Raw genomic sequence first — 21107 nt, forward strand, 5'->3', positions numbered from 1 at the left:
TACTGAGCAGAGTAGAGGACGATCCCATATCCCGCTCTGGGTGAGGGGCACCTCACCCCAACTAGCCATAATGGGAATTATAAAAGGTGGGGCCCAACCCCACCTCTCACACACATAGGGTGAGCCGTGTGCGGGTTCTATATCGGGCAGTCTTTCCACTCGCCTAGGATTTTTATTTTCAGCTTCCAGGGTCCCCTGCCTCAGCTCCCTCCACCAGGTTCTGTGGTCTGGAAGTGACACTGGCTGCCCGGAGACCTGGGAGGGGAATATCACATCTCCAGACCAAGTAGGAGGGTCGGCGATAGCTCGTCCTCTAGACTGTGAGCTCATTGTGAACAGGGAATGTGTCTGTTTATTGTTATTTTGTACTCTCCCAAGCATGTAGCATAGTGATCTGCACACAGTAAGCACTAAATAAATACAACTGAATGAAGATACCCCAGCAGCAACACCCTACGTCTGGCCCAACTTGGCATACTTCTGCAAAATGGCACCTCTGAAGTCATTCTATCCCGCTGCGTGTTGGGGCATCTGTGCCATCAGGGCCCCCCGCTACTCAACCACCAACGAAAAATTCTGCTTTCTTACTCTCCGATGGTAAAATACTGTCAGGACACAGTTAGCGCCTCAATTCTCAACTCCTCTCACCACATCCACCTTCACCGGCACGTTTCTTAACACTCAAAGACGTAAATCTTCTAAGAACAGGCCTGCTGGAGACTGCCCAGTGTTTTCCAAGAAACTGAAGTTTACAGGCCAGCATATGCCACAGCTGAAGAGAGTTTTAAATAGCACTCCTCAACACACACGCACACAAATCCACCACCCTAGAATATAAATGTTACTTATTGGCTACTCCCAGTGCTCGTTGCCTGGTTACTCTCCTGAGAAAAGGTTAGGGTGGTTATTCCTTCTAGGAGCAATGACAGATTCCAGAACTTCCACAGTGAAATGCAGAAAGTTCACCGAGGTGAGAATGAATCAAAGTCTAGGTTCGGTAAGGACATTAGGAAGGGCCGTGAAGCAGCAGAAACTTCTGGTACAGGGCAGGGCACTGCCCAGGTGGGCAATATTGCTAAAATATTAACCGGATGAGGGGAGGGAGAAGAGGATGGCAACAACACATCTAGGCAGATGTCTCTTTCACAGGACCATGTTTGTCCTGTCCTGTGAGCCCCTCATGGGACTGGGACTGTGTCTGATCTGATGTTCCTGAACCCACCCCAGAGTTTAACACATAGAAAGCCCTCAATAAATACCACAACTCATGTAAAAGCGTTGACACTTTTGATCAAGGGAGGCTTTTCCAATGTAAGTCAGCCCATTCACGAGATTTGAAAGAACAGCATTTCGGCATATCTATTAGAGTACACTCACTGGAGGAAAGAAATAGAAATAAGAAACAGCATGGCCTAGTGGAAAGAGTGCAGGTCTGGGAATGAGATAACGTGGGTTCTAATCTTACCTCTGCTGCATATCTGCTATGTGGCCTTGGGTAAGTCACTTTACTTCTCTGGGCCTCAGTTCCTTCATCTGTAAAATGGGGATTGAGACTGTGAGCCCCACAAGGGACAGGGACTGTGTGCAACCCAATTACCTTGAATCTGCCCCCAGTTTAGTACAGTGCTTGGCACATAGTAAGCTTTAAACAAATATCACAGAAATTATCATCATTTAAATTGAATGTGGGCAGAGGGCTTTTTGAGGGGCACAGGGAGCTATCCCTTTTAGGACTGGAAACCCATTTCTGTTTGGAATTTTTTTTATGGTATCTGTTAATAATAATAATAATGTTGGTATTTGTTAAGCACTTACTATGTGCCGAGCACTGTTCTAAGCGCTGGGGTAGACACAGGGGAATCAGGTTGTCCCACTTGGGGCTCACAGTCTTAATCCCCATTTTACAGATGAGGTAACTGAGGCACAGAGAAGTTAAGGGACTTGCCCAAAGTCACACAGCAGACAAGTGGCCGAGCCAGGATTCGAACCCATGAACTCTGACTCCAAAGCCCGTGCTCTTTCCACTGAGCCACGCTGCTTCTCTGTTCTTAAGTTCTGTTAAGCACTTACTATGTGCCAGGCACTGTTGTAAGCGCGGGTGTGGATACAAGGTATTTGAGTTGGATGCAAACCCTGTTCCACATAGGTCTCACAGTCTTAATCCCCGTTTTACAGATGAGGCAACTGAGGCCCAGAGAAGTGAAGTGACTTGCCCAAGGCCACACAGCAGACAAGGGGCAGAGCCGGAATTAGAGCCCATGTCCTTCCGACTCCCAGGACCATGCTCTATCCGCTAGGCCTCGCTGCTTCTCTAAATTGCTCTTGGCCATTTGGAGTGTCAGAGGGATTAATCAGTCTGCTTGTGTTAGGCTTCCTTTAAGCGGAACTCAAGTCAATCAGTCCACTGCTGGTATTTTTCTAGTGCCTGCTGAGGGCAAAGTCTTATGCCCAGTGCTTATGGGAGTACCACCAGAGCGAGAAACACGTTCCCTCCCTCAAGGAGTCACAATCTAGTGAACTGGAAACCCCAGGACCACCTGAAGGGTAAAAACACTTGGTGGCATGTTTATTCTGCCACACACAATCACACACATGCATGCATATACACACCTTTCACTCTCCAGACCAACTCCATACCAGAAACTGCTTATCTTTTAGCTCTAAGATACATAGGTGGAGGAAAATAAAGAAAGTAAGCAGGTACAGATATGGGTTTGGACGGGGGACCACTCTGGTTGGGCTCTGAATTTTAAAATCTGGTTTCTTCTATTCCCCTCCCTTCAATTCCACCCCTATTATCACTTCAGGCAGGCCGGCGGGCAAGCAGAGGGACGAGCAGGGGCCCTGGCGTTTCTCAGGTGCCGGTCGGACCCGTGCCAACTTCGCGAGCCGCTAAGCACACTCTCCAGGGGTGGCTAGATGCCAAGAGCCGCCCCCGCTTTAGCCCACGGGCCCCAGTTTTACTTGGCTGAGAAACAGGCTCAGTTTGCTTCAATCTGCCGGGCTGGATCCAATTTCCGGCTCTCTAACAACCTCACACACTGCCAAGCCAGTTTAGAAGACTTTCTGTCCAGGACTAAGGTGGCCATTCATCTGGCTTTTGACTGGCTTGTCCCCTGGTCGGTCCCAATATGGCACCGGATGCTTTTATCCCCGATTTACTCACTCTCCGGCCCTCAGCCTTCCCCCATTACCGGCCCCTGCTACTGACGGGAACCACAGAACTGAAGCGGTGGCCAAACCCACCCGGACTCTGAAGAGGGATGCAACTATCCTGGGGTGATTGGGGAGTTAGGGTGCCAAGAGAAAAGCTCAACTTTTCAGGCTGATTCTGGCTGAATTGGGATGCACTTCTGCAAAATGGGGGCCGTGTGACCTCATCACGCTATGCTATGCCCTGGCAGAGTGTGGATGATATTTGGGGAGTCTCTCACAGGGCCGGTTTTTGGATGGTCATCGCTGACCCCCTGATCCGGGGCTGGTTCCATTTAGGAAGACCACATTCCCTCAAGTTCTACGTGACGGAACAGGCAACAACTGAGGAATTCCATCACTGCTGTTACATCGAGCCGGTGGTTTGAGTTCTGTATTTCCATGAGTGCTTAGTACAGTGCTCTGCCCACAGAAAGTGCTCAATAAATACCAGCTGATGACCGCCTGCCCTCTGATGGTATTGTTCAGCACCTAAGAACCCCTTATAGTTTGCTGAAGAGACCAAACGCATCATGCGATCATCACTTACCCACAGTGTAGCTCTCTCAACTGGACACAAACTTTATGACAGTTTGCAAAGCCATCTTACTGACACTTGCATTTTCATTTTCAACCTACTGAAGGGGGACCTGACAGTTGACAACTCTTATTCAAATTCAGCACAGTCGAGCTGGAAAGATTAGGTTGCAGATCAAGGGAGCCCACTGTCGTTTGCTTTTTTTATGGTATTATTTAATAATTATTATTATGGTATTTAAGTGCCTAAGTGCCAGGCAGTGTCAAGCACTGATCTAAGAACTGGGCTAGATACAAAAACACCATGCCTGTCCCTTATGGACAGTCTAAGCTTTGCCATGATAGTACGTTCGTTATTTGTCCCTCCCAATTGGCCCAGCAGCTTGCTGTCATCGGTTGCCTGGAGATGGTGATAGATCTGGGCCTCTCCCTCTCCCCATCCGCTTGCCTTTGGCCACCTACATCAGAGGGGGCAAAAGGAAGGAGAAAAGACAAGCATGGGCATGGATGGTGCTTAGTATTTGGCTGCAATTGCTTTTCTATTTCTAAAGACAAATGTCTTACTCAAACACACACTTGCCTTGTGTAAGCCCGTTTGCTCTTTCACAAGCAAAGAAAAATTCACTCTGACTTAGTGCCAAGCCAACCAGGAAAATATCCCCTCGAACGGGACTTTTCAGATATGTAAACTTCCTTCTTCTAGCTCACTCACAACCTTTTTTCAGACCCACACTGATGTTGGAAACCATTACGCCTCGTGAAAGAAATTGGGGTTAACTGTTTTGCAGAAAACAAAATGCCTTTGGTTATAAAGAGAAAACAGCAAGAGTTGTTTTAAGACGTTCGTGAACACAAGAAGTAAAAAAAATCAACACAACTAGACTGTAAGCTCTCTGAGGGTAGAGACTATGACTTCTATCTGTATTTTATGTTTCCAAGCTACTAGAACATCCAGAAACTCAACAAATACCAATGAATGCATTCAGAGTTGAATACATGGTTAGTACAAAAACATAGATCCATAGATGCCTGCACATCCTCTCCACATCTTTGTCAAATTTCAGAATTCCAAATACCAGCCATATACAATAGTTGTATTAATGTAGCCTGAAATCTCCTTGAGGGCAGGGATCATGTCTGCCAACTCTGCTGAACTGTTCTCTCCCAAATGCTTAGTGTATTAAGCTCTGTATGAAGGAAGCCACTGTGTGCTCCGCACACAGTAATAATAATGTTGGTATTTGTTAAGCGCTATGTGCCAAGCACTGTTCTAAGCGCTGGGGTAGATACAAGGTAATCAGGTTGTCCCACGTAGGGCTCAGTCTTCATCCCCATTTTACAGATGAGGGAACTGAGGCCCAGAGAAGTGAAGTGACTTGCCCAGGGTCACACAACTGACAAGCCGGGATTAGAACCCATGACCTCTGACTCCCAAGCCTGGGCTCTTTCCACCGAGCCACGCTGCTTCTCCCCACCTGTAAAATGGGGATTTAGACTGAGCCTCGGGTGGGACATGGACTTTGTCTAACCTGATTAACTTGGATTAACTTAGTGCAGTGACTGGCACATGGTGAGCATTTGTGGGAAGCAGCGTGGCGCAGCCGATAGAGCCCGGGCCTGGGAGTCAGAAGGTCCTGGGTTCTAATCCCGACTCCGCTCTTTGTCTGCTGTGCGACCTTGGGCAAGTCACTTCACTTCTCTGTGCCTCAGATACCTCATCTGTAAAATGAGGATGAAGACTGTGAGCCCAATGTGGGAAAGTGACTGTGTCCAACCCAATTATCTTGAATCTACCCCAATGCTTAGTATAGTGTCTGGCACACAGTAAGCACTTGAATAGCACAATTGTTATTTTTATTATTACTTAAATACCATAAAAATAAATACTACTGATTGAGCACCTGAGTGCAATGCATTGTACTAAATTCTTTATTATGCTCAAATACAATCCTGCCATCAGTTGACTTCTCCTGTTGGGTGAGTGGGTGGGTGGGTGGGGGGGGGAGAGGGTGTGTGTGTGTGTAAAGGCCAAAACAGAGCCCATAGTCCCAACCACAACAGATACAAAAAGACACTCCTTTGTTGTGATGCTGTATTTGTTATTTGAAATGCAGCTGTGGTTTCCACTACACAATCCTCCCAAAGCTTCACAAAAACAACCCTACCAGTCTGCTGCGGTCATTTCCTGCTTTTCAGCTGTAGGCCATACAGTCTGAACACCTGTCTTACTGCCAATCTCCCGTATTAGAACAGAAACACCTTGTGGACCCAGAATGTGTCATTTCTTTGTTTTGTATTTCCCAAACAGTATAATGCACTGCATTCAATAGGCAGGCAATAAATCCTGTTACTACTGCATCCTTATCACTTTTCCCCATTCCCTTTGTTTTTGGTAGCCTAATTTCAACTCACCATATAGGAGACCTTTGCCAATCCTACTGTCATCCACTTTCCTTAAGTGTCCCACAAAGAAAGGTATGGGAAGGGTGATTCTATTCTAAAGACAAGTCGACTGGCTCTGATAGCAGCAGCACTGAGATCTGTGTGTGCTGGGGGAATTTAGTCCACTCATTTTTCTTCCCTGTCTGAATTTCAGGGCTTCAAGAAGAGAGGGTTAAAGGCTAAATCCTCAAGGCTCTTAAAGATGAGTATTTATTTGTCTACATTTGGTGCATGCCCTCACACAAAAATCATCCCTAGAGATGCTCAAGTGATTCTCAGTCATCAGAAGCCTAACTTTATTTTTTTTTCTTCTTCCCCCTCAAAAGAATTTCTCCTTCATGTCACTAATTTGCTCTCTACTACTTCAGAATCTTGTTTACCAGCAAGGGTAAGGCCCCTCTATGTCTCCACTTCCCATTAGAAATGACCCTGATCTGAAGAAACCCTTGAATCTCTCTCTCAACATTAAAGTGAAGCTGATTGTTTTTCCCCTCCACGGGAAGATAAGCAATCCAGCTCGACAAGCCTACTTACCATGGCAACGCATGCACTGTGATTATGTGTGTGTGTGTATTTGGCTTTCCTTCACAATGACTCATAAATCTCATTTTCTGGAAGTCCCAATCACACAGGTTTCAGGTTTAGAAAAACCATCAAAATTTCCTTGCAAATTGTAATTATTTTTTGTTCCTAGTAGCATAGCTAGCGGGATGGTAATAGACACTCATCAAGTGTGAGGCTCCTTTAGGATGAAGAAAAAAAGGAAACAGCTGCATTCTACAACAGCCCAACATTAATCAACTTAAACCTCAGCATTATAATGAAATTAATTTGAGTTTTTATATTGGAGATAATTAATCCATTCCTAATTTAAATAATTAAGGCATTCCACAAGGTAGTTTGGGAGACCCAATTTAACAGTCAGATGGAACTAAGATGATCTGCGCAAATGTACGAAACGAACCGGGGATATGAAAATAATTCAAGGATTGGGATTCATAATGGGACAGGATGGCCTAGTAGATAAAGCATGGGCCTGGGAGTCAGAAGGACCTGGGTTCTAATTCCCGTTCCACTAGTTGTCTGCGGTGTGACTTTGAACAAGTCACTTCACTTCCCTGGGCCTCAGTTACCACCTCTGGAAAATGGGGATTAGTACTGTGAGCCCCATGTGGGGTGCGAATTGTGTCTGATCCGAGCAGCTTGTATCTACCCCAGGGTTTAGTACAGTGCCTGGCACACAGTAAGCACTTAACACTAATAAAACAAACGATAATCATCATCCATCCTTAGATGATGGAGTCTCCCACTGAGAAGAAGCCTGGCCCCGAGACTTCAGAGCCGAGAACCGGGGTGGAGGATTGATTCCAGCGGTGGGGTTTGGGCGGCAACATTCACACTTTCTCATTTCTGCCAGCCGTGTTCCTGCTGCGGCAACGAATGCAACGGGCAAATGATTGGGCCAGGGGGCAGCTCCTGGCAAACTGCAGGATTCAGAAGGCTTCTCCGTGCAGGCTGAAGTTCATTAAATTGTATTTATTGAGCACTTACTGTGTGCAAAGCACTGTACTGATGGCATTTTAGTGCTGGAGCACCATAAGCCAGCAGGCCTTGACAACTGCTGGGGTGTTCCCCACTCCCACCACTGGCTGGTGTTTCTCCGGAATTCCCACTGGACTGCACTTCAAGGAAACTTCAAAGGTGGTTCTTTGGTCAGAAAACTCCCCCGGATAATGGCATCGCTCCAGAGTCGTTCCCTTACCAGCAGAGAAGCAGCGTGGCCTAATGGATGGAGCCCAGGCCTGGGAGCCAGAAGGACCAGGTGGACCTGGGTTCTTCATCCCAGCTCTGACTCTTGTCTGCTGGGTGACCTTGAGCAAGCCACTTCACTTCCTCTGTGCCTCAGTTACCTCATCTCGAAAATGGGAATTAAGACTGAGAGCCCAATGTGAGACACGGACTGTGTCCAACCTGATTAGCTTGTATCTATCTCAGTGCTTAGTACAATGCCTGGCACATAATAAGCGCTTAACAAGTACCATATCCAAACCACAACAAAAAAAAAACCCCAGCACCCTGGTCTCCCTGTTCACACATCTCGATGATAAATGGACAGACCCCAGAGCATAACTCGTTCCCAACTGTCCCCCTTCCTCAACAGCCAAGGTTTGGATGTAAGGGCTGCAAGGATTGGTGGATGATGATTGATGATGACAGTATTTAAGCGCTTACTATGTATCAAGTACTGTTCTAAACGCCAGGGTAGATACAAGCTAATCAGGTTGGACTCAGTCCCGGTCACACTGGAGCTCACAGTTTTAAATCTCCTTTTTACAGATGAGGGAACTGAGGCCCAGAGAAGTGAAATGGCTTACCCAAGGCCACACAGCAGGCAAGTGACAGAACCAAATTTAGAACCCAGATCCTCCAGCTCCCAGGCCTGTACTCTTTCCATTTGGCCATGCTGCTTAGGACGGTGCTCTGCACACAATAGAGACGCAGTCATGACTGTGGATTGATCAAGTCAGAACTGTTTCTGGGCTTTGAACAGAGGAGTCAAAAAAAAAGATGTAGGAACACTGAAACTGTAGTCTACCAACCAGAAAAATGGAAGATCAACAGGTCCTAAGATTATTTTCAATTGATCAATGAGTGGTATTTACTGAGTGCCTACTGGATGCAGGGCATTGTGTGTGGAAAGTATAATAGATACAGGAGACCCCATTCTTGCCCACAAGGAGCCGACAATCTAGCTGACTGTAAATTCCCAGAGTGAGTAATTCGATCCTCTTCTACCTGCACTGTATTCTACAAAAACTTCCCTTTTCTTGAAATAAAGGACAGAGATTGTCGTGACATAAATTGACACGAAACCACTTTGCCTCTCCTGGCAAATTACCCCAAACTGAAGTTTTTGGGAACTTTCTTATAGATCATTACCTCGGTTTTTCAATGTGTGTTTTCCCCTTAGGAGGTAAACACCTATGTTAACACCTTAGAAGGTTGATATCTTGTGGGTGCGAACGCGCCACTTTCTTTTTGTTTAATTTAATGCCAGTCTCTCTCCGTAAACCATTGAAACTTGTGTCCACTAACTCTAGTACACTGTACTTTCCCAATAATTAAGTACAGAACTCTGCACAATAAGTTGCTCAGTAAATACCACTGATTGATTTTTTTGTGCTACCACAAATAGGTGATCAAATAGGTGATCAATTAGTACCATTATTACTATTGCCTTCTAGTTTCTTCACCAACCAAAATAATTAGAGGTTGCGGGATAGGCTGAGCTTTCATTCCTGAACACGTCTACAATTCTGCTGTATTGTATTCTCCCAAGTGCTCTGCACACAGAATTGTATCTGTCATTTATTTATTTATTTATTTTCTATTAATGTCTGTCTCCACCTCCAGATTGTAAACTCATTATGGGCAGAGAATGTGTCTTTACTGCTCTATTGTACTCTCCCAAGTGATTAGTACAGTGCTGTGCAGACAGTAAGCATTCAATAAATACAACTGAATGAATTCAATGAATGAATGAAAGTGCTCAATAAATACCAATGATTGCTTTTGACATGGGACATGAGAAAAGCAGCATGGCCTAATGGCAAAAGCAGGGGCCTGGGAGGTTCTAATCCCAGGCATTGTCTGCTGGGTGACCTTGGCCAAGTCACTTCACTGGGCCTCAGTTCCTTCATCTGTAAAATGGGGATTAAGATTGTAATCCCCACGTGGGGACATGAGTTGCGTCCAATATGATTAGCTTCTATCTACCCCAGAGCTTAGTACAGTGCCTGGTACATAGTAAGCATTTAACACATACCACAAAAGGGGGTGGGAGGAATGATAGTCATATACATGGGTATATGTACAAGTTACACAGGTGGGATATTTAATAACCAAGGCAATTAGGTGGATTCTCATGGGTCTGAGATTTGTGGGATGAAAAGTGGGGAAACCTACCACCTGGTTAATGGGATCACTCTGATAATAATTATGGTATTTATTAAATGTTTGCGATGTGCCAGCCACTGGGGTGGATATCAGCAAATTGGCTTGGACACAGTCCCTGCCCCATGTGGGGCTCACAGTCTCAATCCCCATTTTGCAGATTAGGTAACTGAGGCACAGAGAAGTGAAGTAACTTGCCCAAGGTCACATAACAGACAAGTGGCAGAGCCAGGATTAGAACCCTTGACCTTCTGACTCCCAAGCCCCTGCTCTATCCATTCCGTCACGCTGCTTCTCACATTACTCTGATGTACTGCCTTTGTTCTTTACCATGATAGCTTTCCTTTCATTTATAGTTAAGGCTACAGAAACACACTCTTCTGTTTCTGTGGGGCGGGAGAGCTACCATCTAAAAATTAAGAGACACAACCTTCTGGGGAAAATGTCAATTCAAGCAGCTCTCCATTATTCAGGGCCTGTTAATTTGGGATTTTTGTCACTTTGCTGGCTCATTAGCATCTTGTCTCTTTTTGATTCTGTGATGACTTGTGAGCCTGGCCAACCTGATTTACTGAAAAATAGATCAACTACTTCCCACTGACAGTACTTATAACAGTAGAAAGCAGAGATGACATTTAGGTATATATGTAAGGATATCCCCTTCAAACAATTTTTATTGTGCGTTACCAATATTGAAATGATTTGTGCTTGTACGTAGGTGTTGCCATATTTCGATATCTGTAATGATAATGGAGTCACCTAATAGCAATGTGACAGAGGAGCTCAGTTCTGTGGCTTCATGACAGAGACCTTCAGCAGAGACTATAAGTTCATCCTCTAGACTGTATGCTCGAGGACAGGGAATGCATCTGTTTATTATTACATTGTGCTTTACCAAGCGCTTAGTACAGTGCCATGCACACAGCAAGTGCTCAATAAATACATTTGAATGAATGAAAGAAAACTGGCCATGGTGGTTTGTGCAATGCCGTTGGCTCTGTTTGTTTTTTTTTTTAACTGCAGGACCCATGGGTGGCTGTAAGGCCAATGCTATGCATCAATAAATATGAATGAATGAAAGTAATGCCACGCCCAGGGGTCGGCTGCCTTGGTGGCCACTGCAGTATGTGTGGCCCGCAGTAGCCAAAGGGTCTACAGGATTCCTGAGTGTCTCATGGCACACTGCACGTGGTTTTTCATTCTGAGTGAGGCTCACTGCCGACACCACCGCCCCCCAAGACATCCCCCTTCTAGGGAAGCTCAGACACATCAAAAACTCCTCACTGTCGGCTTTAAAGCCCTCAATCCCCTTGCTCCCTCCTACCTCACCTTGCTGCTCTCTTACTACAACCTAGGCTGCACGCTTCTCTCCTATTGCCAACCTACTCACTGTACCTCCATCTCACCACCGACCCCTCACCCTCGTCCCGCCTCTGGCCTGGAATGCCCTTCCTCTAATCCTGGCTCCATCGCGTGTCTGCTGTGTGACCTTGGGCAAGTCACTTCGCTTCTCTGGGCCTCACTTACCTCATCTGTAAAATGGGAGTTATGAGGCCCATGTGGGACAACCTGCTTAACTTGCATCTACCCCAACGCTTACAGTAGTGCTTGGCACATGGTAAGTGCTTAAGTACCATATCCGTCAATTACTCTCCCCGCCTTCAAAGACTTACTGAAGAAGACTTCCTCGACTAAGCCTTCATCCCCTCTCACTCCCTTCTTCATCACCCTTGCACTTGGATATGCTCCATTTATTTACCCCTCCCTCAGCCCAACAACACATATCCAAATCCGTAATATATTGATTTATATTCACATCTGTCTCTTCCTCTAGACTGTAAGCTTGTTGTGGGCAGGGAATGTGTCTATCAACTCCACTGCGCTGTACTCTCCCAGCACTTACAACAGTGCTCTTACCCAGAGTAAGCGCTCAATAAATTCGATGGCTCAATTGGGACGCTGCAATCAGAATTCTGGTGTCCCGATTCCCAGAGTCATTCTCGTCTCCCTGGACCAACAGCAGGGCTCAATATTTAGAATACAAAATAGAGTAAGATGATGTGAAGACCAAAATCAATCAACAGAGACAACTTTAATTAGATAAGGATAGGAACCAAGAATCTGCTAATGCTTCCTGACATCAGGCTTTCTACTCACTGTTCCTACTCACCCGAATTTCAGGAGGCCAAGGCAACATGCTAATTTGAAACCTTCACCCCAAGTACCAGCCATGACAGAAACATAATTCAATTCAGCCACTGGCCACAGTCCAACGAAATCTTCAGTCTCAACCAACTCACTAAAGATTCAGTTATGGCAGTTCAACTATAGGCAAAATAACTCTCCTCGACAGAACATAAAGAAAGGGTACACTGAAGGGGCAATCTTTATTCTGCCTGGGGTCTTACCCATACTTTCCTTAGGCACCCTGAATTTTTTCTCCAACCTAAAACTGAACTTTAAAGGGAGCTGACACACAAGTCAGCAAAACTGCTTTGTTGTTTTGGGCAAGGGGAGTCGGGCCTCCGTTGACTGTACTAAGTCTTTTTGGCCAGGAATCCTTAGCATAAAATATGTACGAGTTCATTTTACACAAGCTTCTCTCACACACACACACAAAAATTATTTAGAAAGGACCTAGTTAGGCCCCTTTTACCCCACACAAAGTGGCAATTATTCGGTGAATTCAAGCTGGGTAGACAGCCAGTATGGATCATTAGGGCCAAAAAGCAAACAAAAAACAGCACCCGTTTGCCCAGAAAACTAAAACAAATATCTACTTGTCCGGAATGATCCAGTTTGACCAGTGCAAGGTCCCTACATAATCACCAACTCTCCCTTTCTTTTGGCTAGGGTAGAACTGGTCCTAGAATTCCCTTGGGGAAACAAGGGAGCCCCTAAATCCACTCCAAGTTATTCTTCCAACTGCTAGAAAAGACTAACCTGTAAAGGTTTTGACTTGAAGGTTTTGGAGAGAGGCAGGAAAAGTTTTCTCTGACTGGATTTACTTAGTATACAAAGCATCTTTGGTTCCTGGACCCCTTCAAAAATAACTGCCCCAGTTCTTTCTCTGTGACTTTCCTATCTTTAACACGCCCCACCGCCATCTTGGGGCTCAAGCTTCCTGAGATTTCCTTGTCCACCTAGAGTTTGATGCTCTATTCGGTCCACATACACTTTATTAAAGAGCATCCTCCCTTCTGTGGAAAGATGCTCTTTCATCTACACACTTGCTCAATAACAGCTTGCCTCCGAGAAAGCACTGCTACGCCCCATCTTCATTCTAAAACAGAATTTGAGAAGCCACAACTCTCATAGAGGCTGGGCTGGTGGGGCAATTCTGACATCTAGACATTTCTACAGTCAGGGATTTTGACTAGGAAGACAGCCCTGGAAATCTTACTAGGTAGAAAAATGCACCCACATGCAGAAATTAATATTGCCATTAACAATAAAGGTGTATATATGCACATGATAATTGTCATCTATTTGCAGTGCTCTTTCCATGTTCTCAAAAGATTTCTCCCTTTCCCGTTTGAATCCTGGAATTCATGCCTAAAATCTGTGTACAATCTTGATTACTTTCAATTAACAGAACACATCTGCTAATCCTGTTGAACTGTACTCTCCCAAGCACTTAGTACAGTTCTCTGCACATAGTAAATGCTCAATGAATACCACTGATTGTCTGAGGTAATCTAAACCGATTCACCTGGAGACATCAAGATAGTTCCCTATCCTTGCCAGCTGCCACCTCCCAAGTCTTTCTCAGCTAGTTTCTACAAAAGGAATCTCAGTCTGACTCCTTAGCCAGCCACTGGCGTTTGTGAATGATGGGGGAAAAGCAGAGCAAGGCATAGTACTAGGCTTTCCATGAAAGCAGCCATCACTTAAGAACTGAAGAAGTCGAATAAAACCAGGCTGCTTTTCCTTTCCCCCCTTCTGCTGGGCAATAAATCTAATTTGATTTCAGTCTTTTTTTTCTCCCACTAAGGACTGCACCGGTAGTGCCTGGAGCCTGAATATGAACAACATGGGAGGGTGGGAGGCGACTAAAGCATGACCAAATGGTGCCCACGACAAGCTGCTGTTACTACCCCCAATGGCCCAGGCTGGGGGCAATTTTGGGGGTCAACCCTCTTTCTGGGGGACCCCAGAGGGCGCTGACAGCATCTTGCCCCCAACAAAGGCCACACCTCCCTGTGGGCTTCAGCCTTGCCCTCTCCAACACACCTTTGGGGCTTGGCTGGCCAACTGAAAACCCCACCATGATTTCTTCCCAGAAAGAAGAACCAGCCTCTCCTTTTACCTTAAGTAACAGAATGGGGTTTGAGGGCGGGGACGAGCAGGAAACGTTGGGCTCCTTTCCAATCCCTGAAGCAAGAGAATAGTAACACCCTTTGGGACTGGACCACTCCTGGGTGACTCCTGACCCCCAGGACCCTGGGCCCTTTAAACTAAAACGTGTGTGTGTATGTATATATTCACACATACACACACATTATATATATATATATATACACACACACATATATATACACATGCATTTATGTGTGTGTGTGTGTGTGTGTTTTGGGGAGGGGCTGGTGGGAAAACAGCTTTATGCATCTTGCACAACGGTTTGCTGAGGCTGATCTGGCTTAGCTCAGTGACCAAGAAGAAGCATTGCTTAAATTGGAATAAAAAGGCAATTCAAGGAGAGGTGGGGTTTTTCTTGCTGTTGTTGTTCTTTGGTTTCTCCTCCCCCTTTACAATGTCCAGTGTCCCCTAGTCCTTAAAAAAAAAAGATCCATTTTCATCCTTCCCCAATACCCCACCCCACACACCCACAGCCCTACCCTTCCCCGGGTCTGAAATCCTCACCCTCAGAGCCCTCTTGTTCCGTACATTCCGCGGATGAAGAGGACGAAAACGGAAAAGAGTCTTCTTTTACCTTAGTTGCTCAAGGCTGCTCGGGCGACCCAGTGCCTGATCTCTTCGGAAAGGAGCGGGAAAATGGGCAGGAACCCAGCCCGGCGGCCGCTGCGACTCCTCTCCCTCTGTGTGTCTGTGTGTGTGTCTGTGCGTTTGTCTGTCTCTGTGTGTGTGTGTGTGTGTGCATGTACGAGGGGCTGTAAATGTCTGCGGGGCTGAGGGTGGAGGGGGCGAATTGAGCCCAGTCCTCCCCACCCTCTCTTTTGTCTTCAATCATCGCAGATTACAGGAAGCAGCGGCAACGCGTCTCCTACTTCCTCCTCCTCCTCCTCCAAATGTCTGCTGCTGCTGCTGTCTTCTTTTTCTCCTCCTCTCCTTCCATTTACGCGAACCAGGGCTCCCACCAGGGCAGGAGCACGAGCAGCAGGGGCAGGAAGAGCAGGAGCAGCAGTAGGAAAAGCAGGAGCAAGAGCAGGAGCATCAACAGCAGGAGCAGGAGGAAGAGCAAGGTAGGAGCAGGAGCAGCAGCAGAAGGAATAGGAAGAGCAGGAGCAGGAAGAGCGGGAGCATCAACAGGAGGAGCAGGAAGAGCAGGAGCAAGGGCAGGAGCAGAAAGAGCAGGAACAGGAAGGGCAGGAGCAGGAAGGGCAAGATCAGGAGCAGAAAGAGCAAGGCAGGAATAGGAAGAGCAGGAGCATCAACAGGAGGAGCAGGAAGGGCAAGAGCAGGAGCAGAAAGAGCAAGGCAGGAATAGGAAGAGCAGGAGCAGAAAGAGCAAGGCAGAAGCAGCAAAAGTAGGAGGTTGCAGCCCCCCAGGGTCCTCCGTGTTGCCCTCCCTCCCAGGCGGCCCTGTGGTCTGGATACCCTGGAACAACCGTCCCTCCACCCATTGGCCCCGAGGTGGGGAGGGGAAGCAGGGGAAGGGAGGGGGGCAGGGAGGAGGGTGATATTTACCTATTTATTTGTATTAATGTATGTCTCCCCCTCTGGACTGTGAGCTCCTTGTGGGCAGGGGATGTGTTTAATGTTGAATTGTCCTTCCTCAAGTGCTTACTAAGGTGCTTTGCAGACTGTAAGTGCTCAATAATTATGATTATTATTAATAATGGAGGGGGGTAGGGATGAGGGTGGAGGGTGGCAGAGAGGGTGGGGTGAGGAAGCAATGAATCACAGGGGCTGCACCCAAGCCTGCTGCTTTCCGCCCTCCACTGCAGGAAAGTCCCCCCCAAAGTTGGATCTCTGGGTGACAGGTGAGAGGGCTGAGGAGGGTGTGAGAGACCTGGGGGGACAGTTTGTGGGAACCTCTGCAGGGTATTTCCAAGGAGGGGACAGCAGAATTTACCACCGGTTAGGAGAGAAACAGGAACACACCAACAGGGATAGCCACCGATGGGATTCCGCAGCGTCAGGGATCTCACTTGCACGGGTCAAATTAAGTGTAGAGGGTTCCGAGTGGGAAGGCATCCAGTTGGGAAGGCCTCACATAAGAGGTGGAGTTTGAGGGGAGAGGGAAGAAATGGGGCAGGTTTTGAAAAGTTGGGGGAAGACAAAATACCCGAGCAGGGGCAAAGAAGCCGGAAGAGACTAAGCCAAGTTGGCTTTGCTGGAGCCAAATCAAACGAGGTTAGGGCAGGGGATGAGGGCAATTAGGTAGAAGGGGCTGGTGGATAGGGCAGGGCGGGGCAGGCTAATGGAGAGCTTTAATGCCCTTTTCCCAAAAGTTTTAATTTCCTATCTGTGCATCGGGGAGCAACTACAGGCCTCTCCTTAGGGAAGATGTTGAAGCCTGCTGAGTTGACAGTAAATTTCTGGTTCCACATCGGCTCGCCTACTTCTCAGTAGGTGAATGACATGATTGGAAGGCCAGAAAATCCGAGTTGCGGAGAGGACTCTACTCTTCAACATGTGACTCATAAGGGCTTGGGCCTCAGTCACCCCATTCCTGCCCCAATAAAGATTTTGGGGGTGGGGGGTGTCCACCACTTTATTCCAGAAATGCATTAAATCTGCACTAAAATAACCTTCCCAGCTGCTCTGGGGCTTGTCCATTTTAAATTTTTCCAAGATTTTGTTTAGTTTTAGGGGTTTGTTTTTTTTTCCCTAAAAACTGGCTTTCAAGCAATCTTGCCCAAACCGGGAAGTTCCAGAGTGGAATGTTTGTGGAGGAGAAAACCTGGAAACCGTTTTGCAAAGCACAAGCTGAAAACACTTAAAAAGGGAGATGCTGTATATGGAACATGCTAGCCTCTAATCAGCCTAGTTCAAATCCAAACAGAAAAGCTGATAGTAACCTCCAAGATGAGGCCAAGAGTAGAGAGGTCATTACTAGGTTAGTTAGGTAATAATAATAAGAAGAAAGATGGCATATATGACCAAGTGCTGGAGTAGATTCAAGGCTGTCAGATCGGACAGAGCCCTGGCCCTCGCAGGGGGGCTATCAGTCTATCTTATCTCCATTTTACAGATGACGAAACCGAGGCCCAGAGAGGTCAAGTGACTTACCCAAGGTCATACAGCTGGCCGGTGGCATAGCTGGGGCCAGACTCTAGCTCTTCTGACTCCCATTCCTGTGCTCTTTTCGCCAGTTCCCTTTCAAACCCGTGATTCAGTGCCCAGCCTCCGAGTGACCTTTTCGGCTGCTGCCACTCACATTCTCCATATGCCAAAGAAGAGGAAGGCTGATTCTAAGATGTGAGAAGCTCTTTGTTAACAGATGAAGAAAACAAGCCTTTCTTGATGGATGCTCAGGCTGTGTAGCCTAGTAGAAAGAGCACGGGAACTGAGGATTGGGAGACCCAGGCTTGAGTCCACCCACCCCCTGGGAGACCTTGGATGGGTCCCTTAACGATATTAACTGTGGTACTTGTTAAACGCTTACTATGTGCCAGACACTCTACTAAGCACGGGGTGGGTACAAGCAAATCAAGTTGGACAGAATCCCTGTCCCATATGGGGCACACAATCTTAATCCCCATTTTACAGATGAGGTAACTGAGGTCCAGAGAAGTGAAGTGACCTGCCCAAGGTCATCCAAGAGACAAGTGGTGGCCTCTCTGGATAAAGCAGATGGTGATCCCCTTGTGGGACAGGGACTGTGTCTGATCTGATCACCTTTTTCTAATAACGGGGGCATCTGTAAAGCGCCGACTATGTGACCAGCACTGTTCTAAGCGCTGGGGTTGATACAAGGTAATCTGGTCAGACACGTGGGACTTTCAGTCTAAGTAGAAGGGAGATGGGTATTTAATTCCCATTTTACGGATGAGGAAAGCGGGGTGCAGAGAGGTTAAGTGACTTGTCCAAAGTCTCACACAGCAGTCTAGTGGCAGAACTGGATTAAAACCCAGGACCTCTGACTCCCAGGCCCTTTACTCTAGCTCACGCTGCTTCTCCCAGGCACTAAGCACATAGTAAGTGCTTAATAAATATTACTGATGACAATGAACAAGGAAGACCTGCTTTTCTAACTCTGGCCGTGCTGCCTCCAATAGCGTGAAAGCTACTTTTGGGCAGGGGTCACGTCTTGCGGACCTGTCGTACTTGTCAGACGTTTAGTATAGTTCACCGCTCTCGGTAGGTGTTCACCAAATACCATTACCACTATCGCTCTTAAGAGAAAAATCAAATTTCCTTCTCTCTCGAGGATGGTGTCGCCCAGGGAAAGGCTACAACTGCAAAGGGCAGTTTGAATATTCAGATGGCTCTGCCTGCCAATGTTTATCTTGGTAGGAATCAATGTCAGGAACCACTGGTGTCGTCCTAACAATCCAGGCAGAGGCCAAGGCCCGGAAAGGACGTAAGATGTGAATGTTGAGAGATTTCACTGGTTTCTCAGACCCTCTTCTGGAGGTCTAAATGCGAAGAATGAAAGAATTGGATTTGCAAGTGGGAAAACTCCTCTTAATCAAAGCAGAGCAGCTGACCAGGGACGGGGTGGACATGGTAGGCAGGTGGCAGGAGAAGGATCAGGTTGGGAGGACACAGGTGTGCCTGTCTAACTCAGCTCCCAAGGCAGAGAAAGACAGCAAAATATCAGGAATCTCCCGAGAGAAGGCTGTGCCCAGGGCTAGCCCTAATTGACTTTCTTTCCCTGGGAAGGAAGTCAATTTGTCTACCAACTCTGTTGTGCTATACTGTCCCGAGAGTCCGTGCACATTCCGCTCACAGTAAGCACTCACTAAATACCACCGATGGACCGAAGTCTGTTTTTAGGCAGACGTGACCCAACGATGCAGAGAAGAAGAGTCTCAGCCACTGATTCCTGAAGACTGGGGTTTTCCAAAATGTCGAGTGTTTGGCTTTTAGGTCCTTTAAAATGTCTCAGATGGTGATTCCAACCCACAAGCTGCAGTTGTTAGCCATGTGGCATTTGGTAAGGCCCAGGTCTGTCAGGGTTACTGGGGGAGGAAGCCGAGAAAAGTTCATGGTGCTGCCGGAAATTTTCCAAGCATGTAGAGCTGAGACACAAAGGTTAGTGTGATGCTCTGGGGGAAGAAAGAGAGGATGGAAAAACCAGATCCAAATAATAATAATTGTGGTATTTTTAGGCAATTACTATGTGTCAGGCACTGTACTAAGCGCTGGGATGGATATAAGCACATTGGGTTGGACAGAGTCCCTGTCCCATATGGGGCTCCCAGTCTTAAATCCCCATTTTAGAGATGAGGTAACAGAGACACAGAGAAGTTAAGCGATTTTTCTAAAATCGTGCAGCAGATGAGTGACAGGGCCCGGATTAGAACCCAGGGCCTTCTGACTCCCAGGCCTGGGCTCTATCCTCTAGGACCTGCTGCTTAAGTGCTTCCACACTCTTAGATATACAAGTTTTGGTATATACATGGATTATTATGAATACACAAGCAAACTTCCTTAGATACACAGCGTTCTGGGCAAATGTACTCCCAAGTGAGCACATATGGCAAGACACTAAGGCAACCAGAATGTGTTCCAGCAGGCAGGAAGTGAGAAAGAGAGGGTTGTCTTTCCACAATTTGAAAGGTTTCATTCCCCCTTGCTGATGGGCTGTGACTTCCAGAGGTTTCAGGTGAACTCTGGTTCCCTGGCAGATGTGCTACGAGAATAAGGTTCCTACTTTTCTAGAATTTCCTAGGATAAGGTTGAAGCAGCATGGCTTAGTGGAAAAACCACGGGCTTGGGAGTCAGATAGGTGTGGGTTCTCATCCCAGCTCCGCCGCTTGTCAGCTGTATGAGTTGGGGCAAGTCACTTCACTTCTCTCTACCTCAGTGACCTCATCTGTAAAATGGGGATGAAGACTGAGAGCCCCACGTGGGACAACCTGATTACCTTGTATCCTCCCCAGGGCTTAGAACAGTGCTTGGCACATAGTAAGTGCTTAACAAATATCATTATTATTATTATTATTTTTACTTCACTTTCAGGCCTCTGATTTCACTTGCTCCTTAAATATGTCACAGCTGGATGCTGCCTTCATCAAGATATTGAAACACAACAGATGGCCTTGTCTTGGTCCTTAGAGAAGCTCAAGGAAGCAGTAAGGACAATTTTTTGGCCCAAGACAAAATATACCTAGCCCATATAGGGGCTGGCTGCTATATTCATACAATAAATGATATTTATTGAGCACTTACTGTGTGCAGAGCACTGTACTAAGCACTTGGGAGAGAAGCGGTATGACCTAGTGGCTAGAGCACAGCCTGGGATTCAGAAGTTGTAATCCTGGCTCTGCCACGTATCTGCTTTGTGACCTCGGGTGAGTCGCTTAATTTCTCTGTGCCTCGGTTACCTCATTTATAAAATGGGGATTTCAACTGTGGGCAAGTCACTTAACTTCTCTGTGCCTCAGTTCCCTCATCTGTAAAATGGGGATTAAGACTGTGAGCCCCACGTGGGACAACCTGATTCCCCTATGTCTACCCCGGCGCTTAGAACAGTGCTCGGCACATAGTAAGCGCTTAACAAATACCAACATTATTATTATTAACTGTTAAACCCCATCTGGGACATGAACTGTGTCCAACCTGAATAGCTTGTATCTACCCCAGTGCATAGTACAATGCCCGGCACATAGTAAGCGTTTAACAAATAC

At 46.7% G+C, this 21107-nt stretch overlaps 1 protein-coding gene across 2 annotated transcripts in view; it reads right to left on the reverse strand.

The window, feature by feature from the left end:
- Positions 1 to 15232, reverse strand: part of GNG2 (G protein subunit gamma 2) — a 51124-nt gene extending 35892 nt beyond the window's left edge. Inside the window, exon 1 of one of the 2 annotated variants that reach the window (XM_007663118.2) lies at positions 15059 to 15232. The gene's annotated coding sequence lies outside the window, so the exon portion shown is untranslated. The other variant, XM_001515348.6, reaches the window with a different exon arrangement.
- Positions 15233 to 21107: the final 5875 nt, after the last annotated feature.

The sequence above is a fragment of the Ornithorhynchus anatinus genome, chromosome 14, assembly GCF_004115215.2.
Source record: "Ornithorhynchus anatinus isolate Pmale09 chromosome 14, mOrnAna1.pri.v4, whole genome shotgun sequence".
In the NCBI taxonomy this organism is placed as follows: Eukaryota; Metazoa; Chordata; class Mammalia; order Monotremata; family Ornithorhynchidae; genus Ornithorhynchus; species Ornithorhynchus anatinus.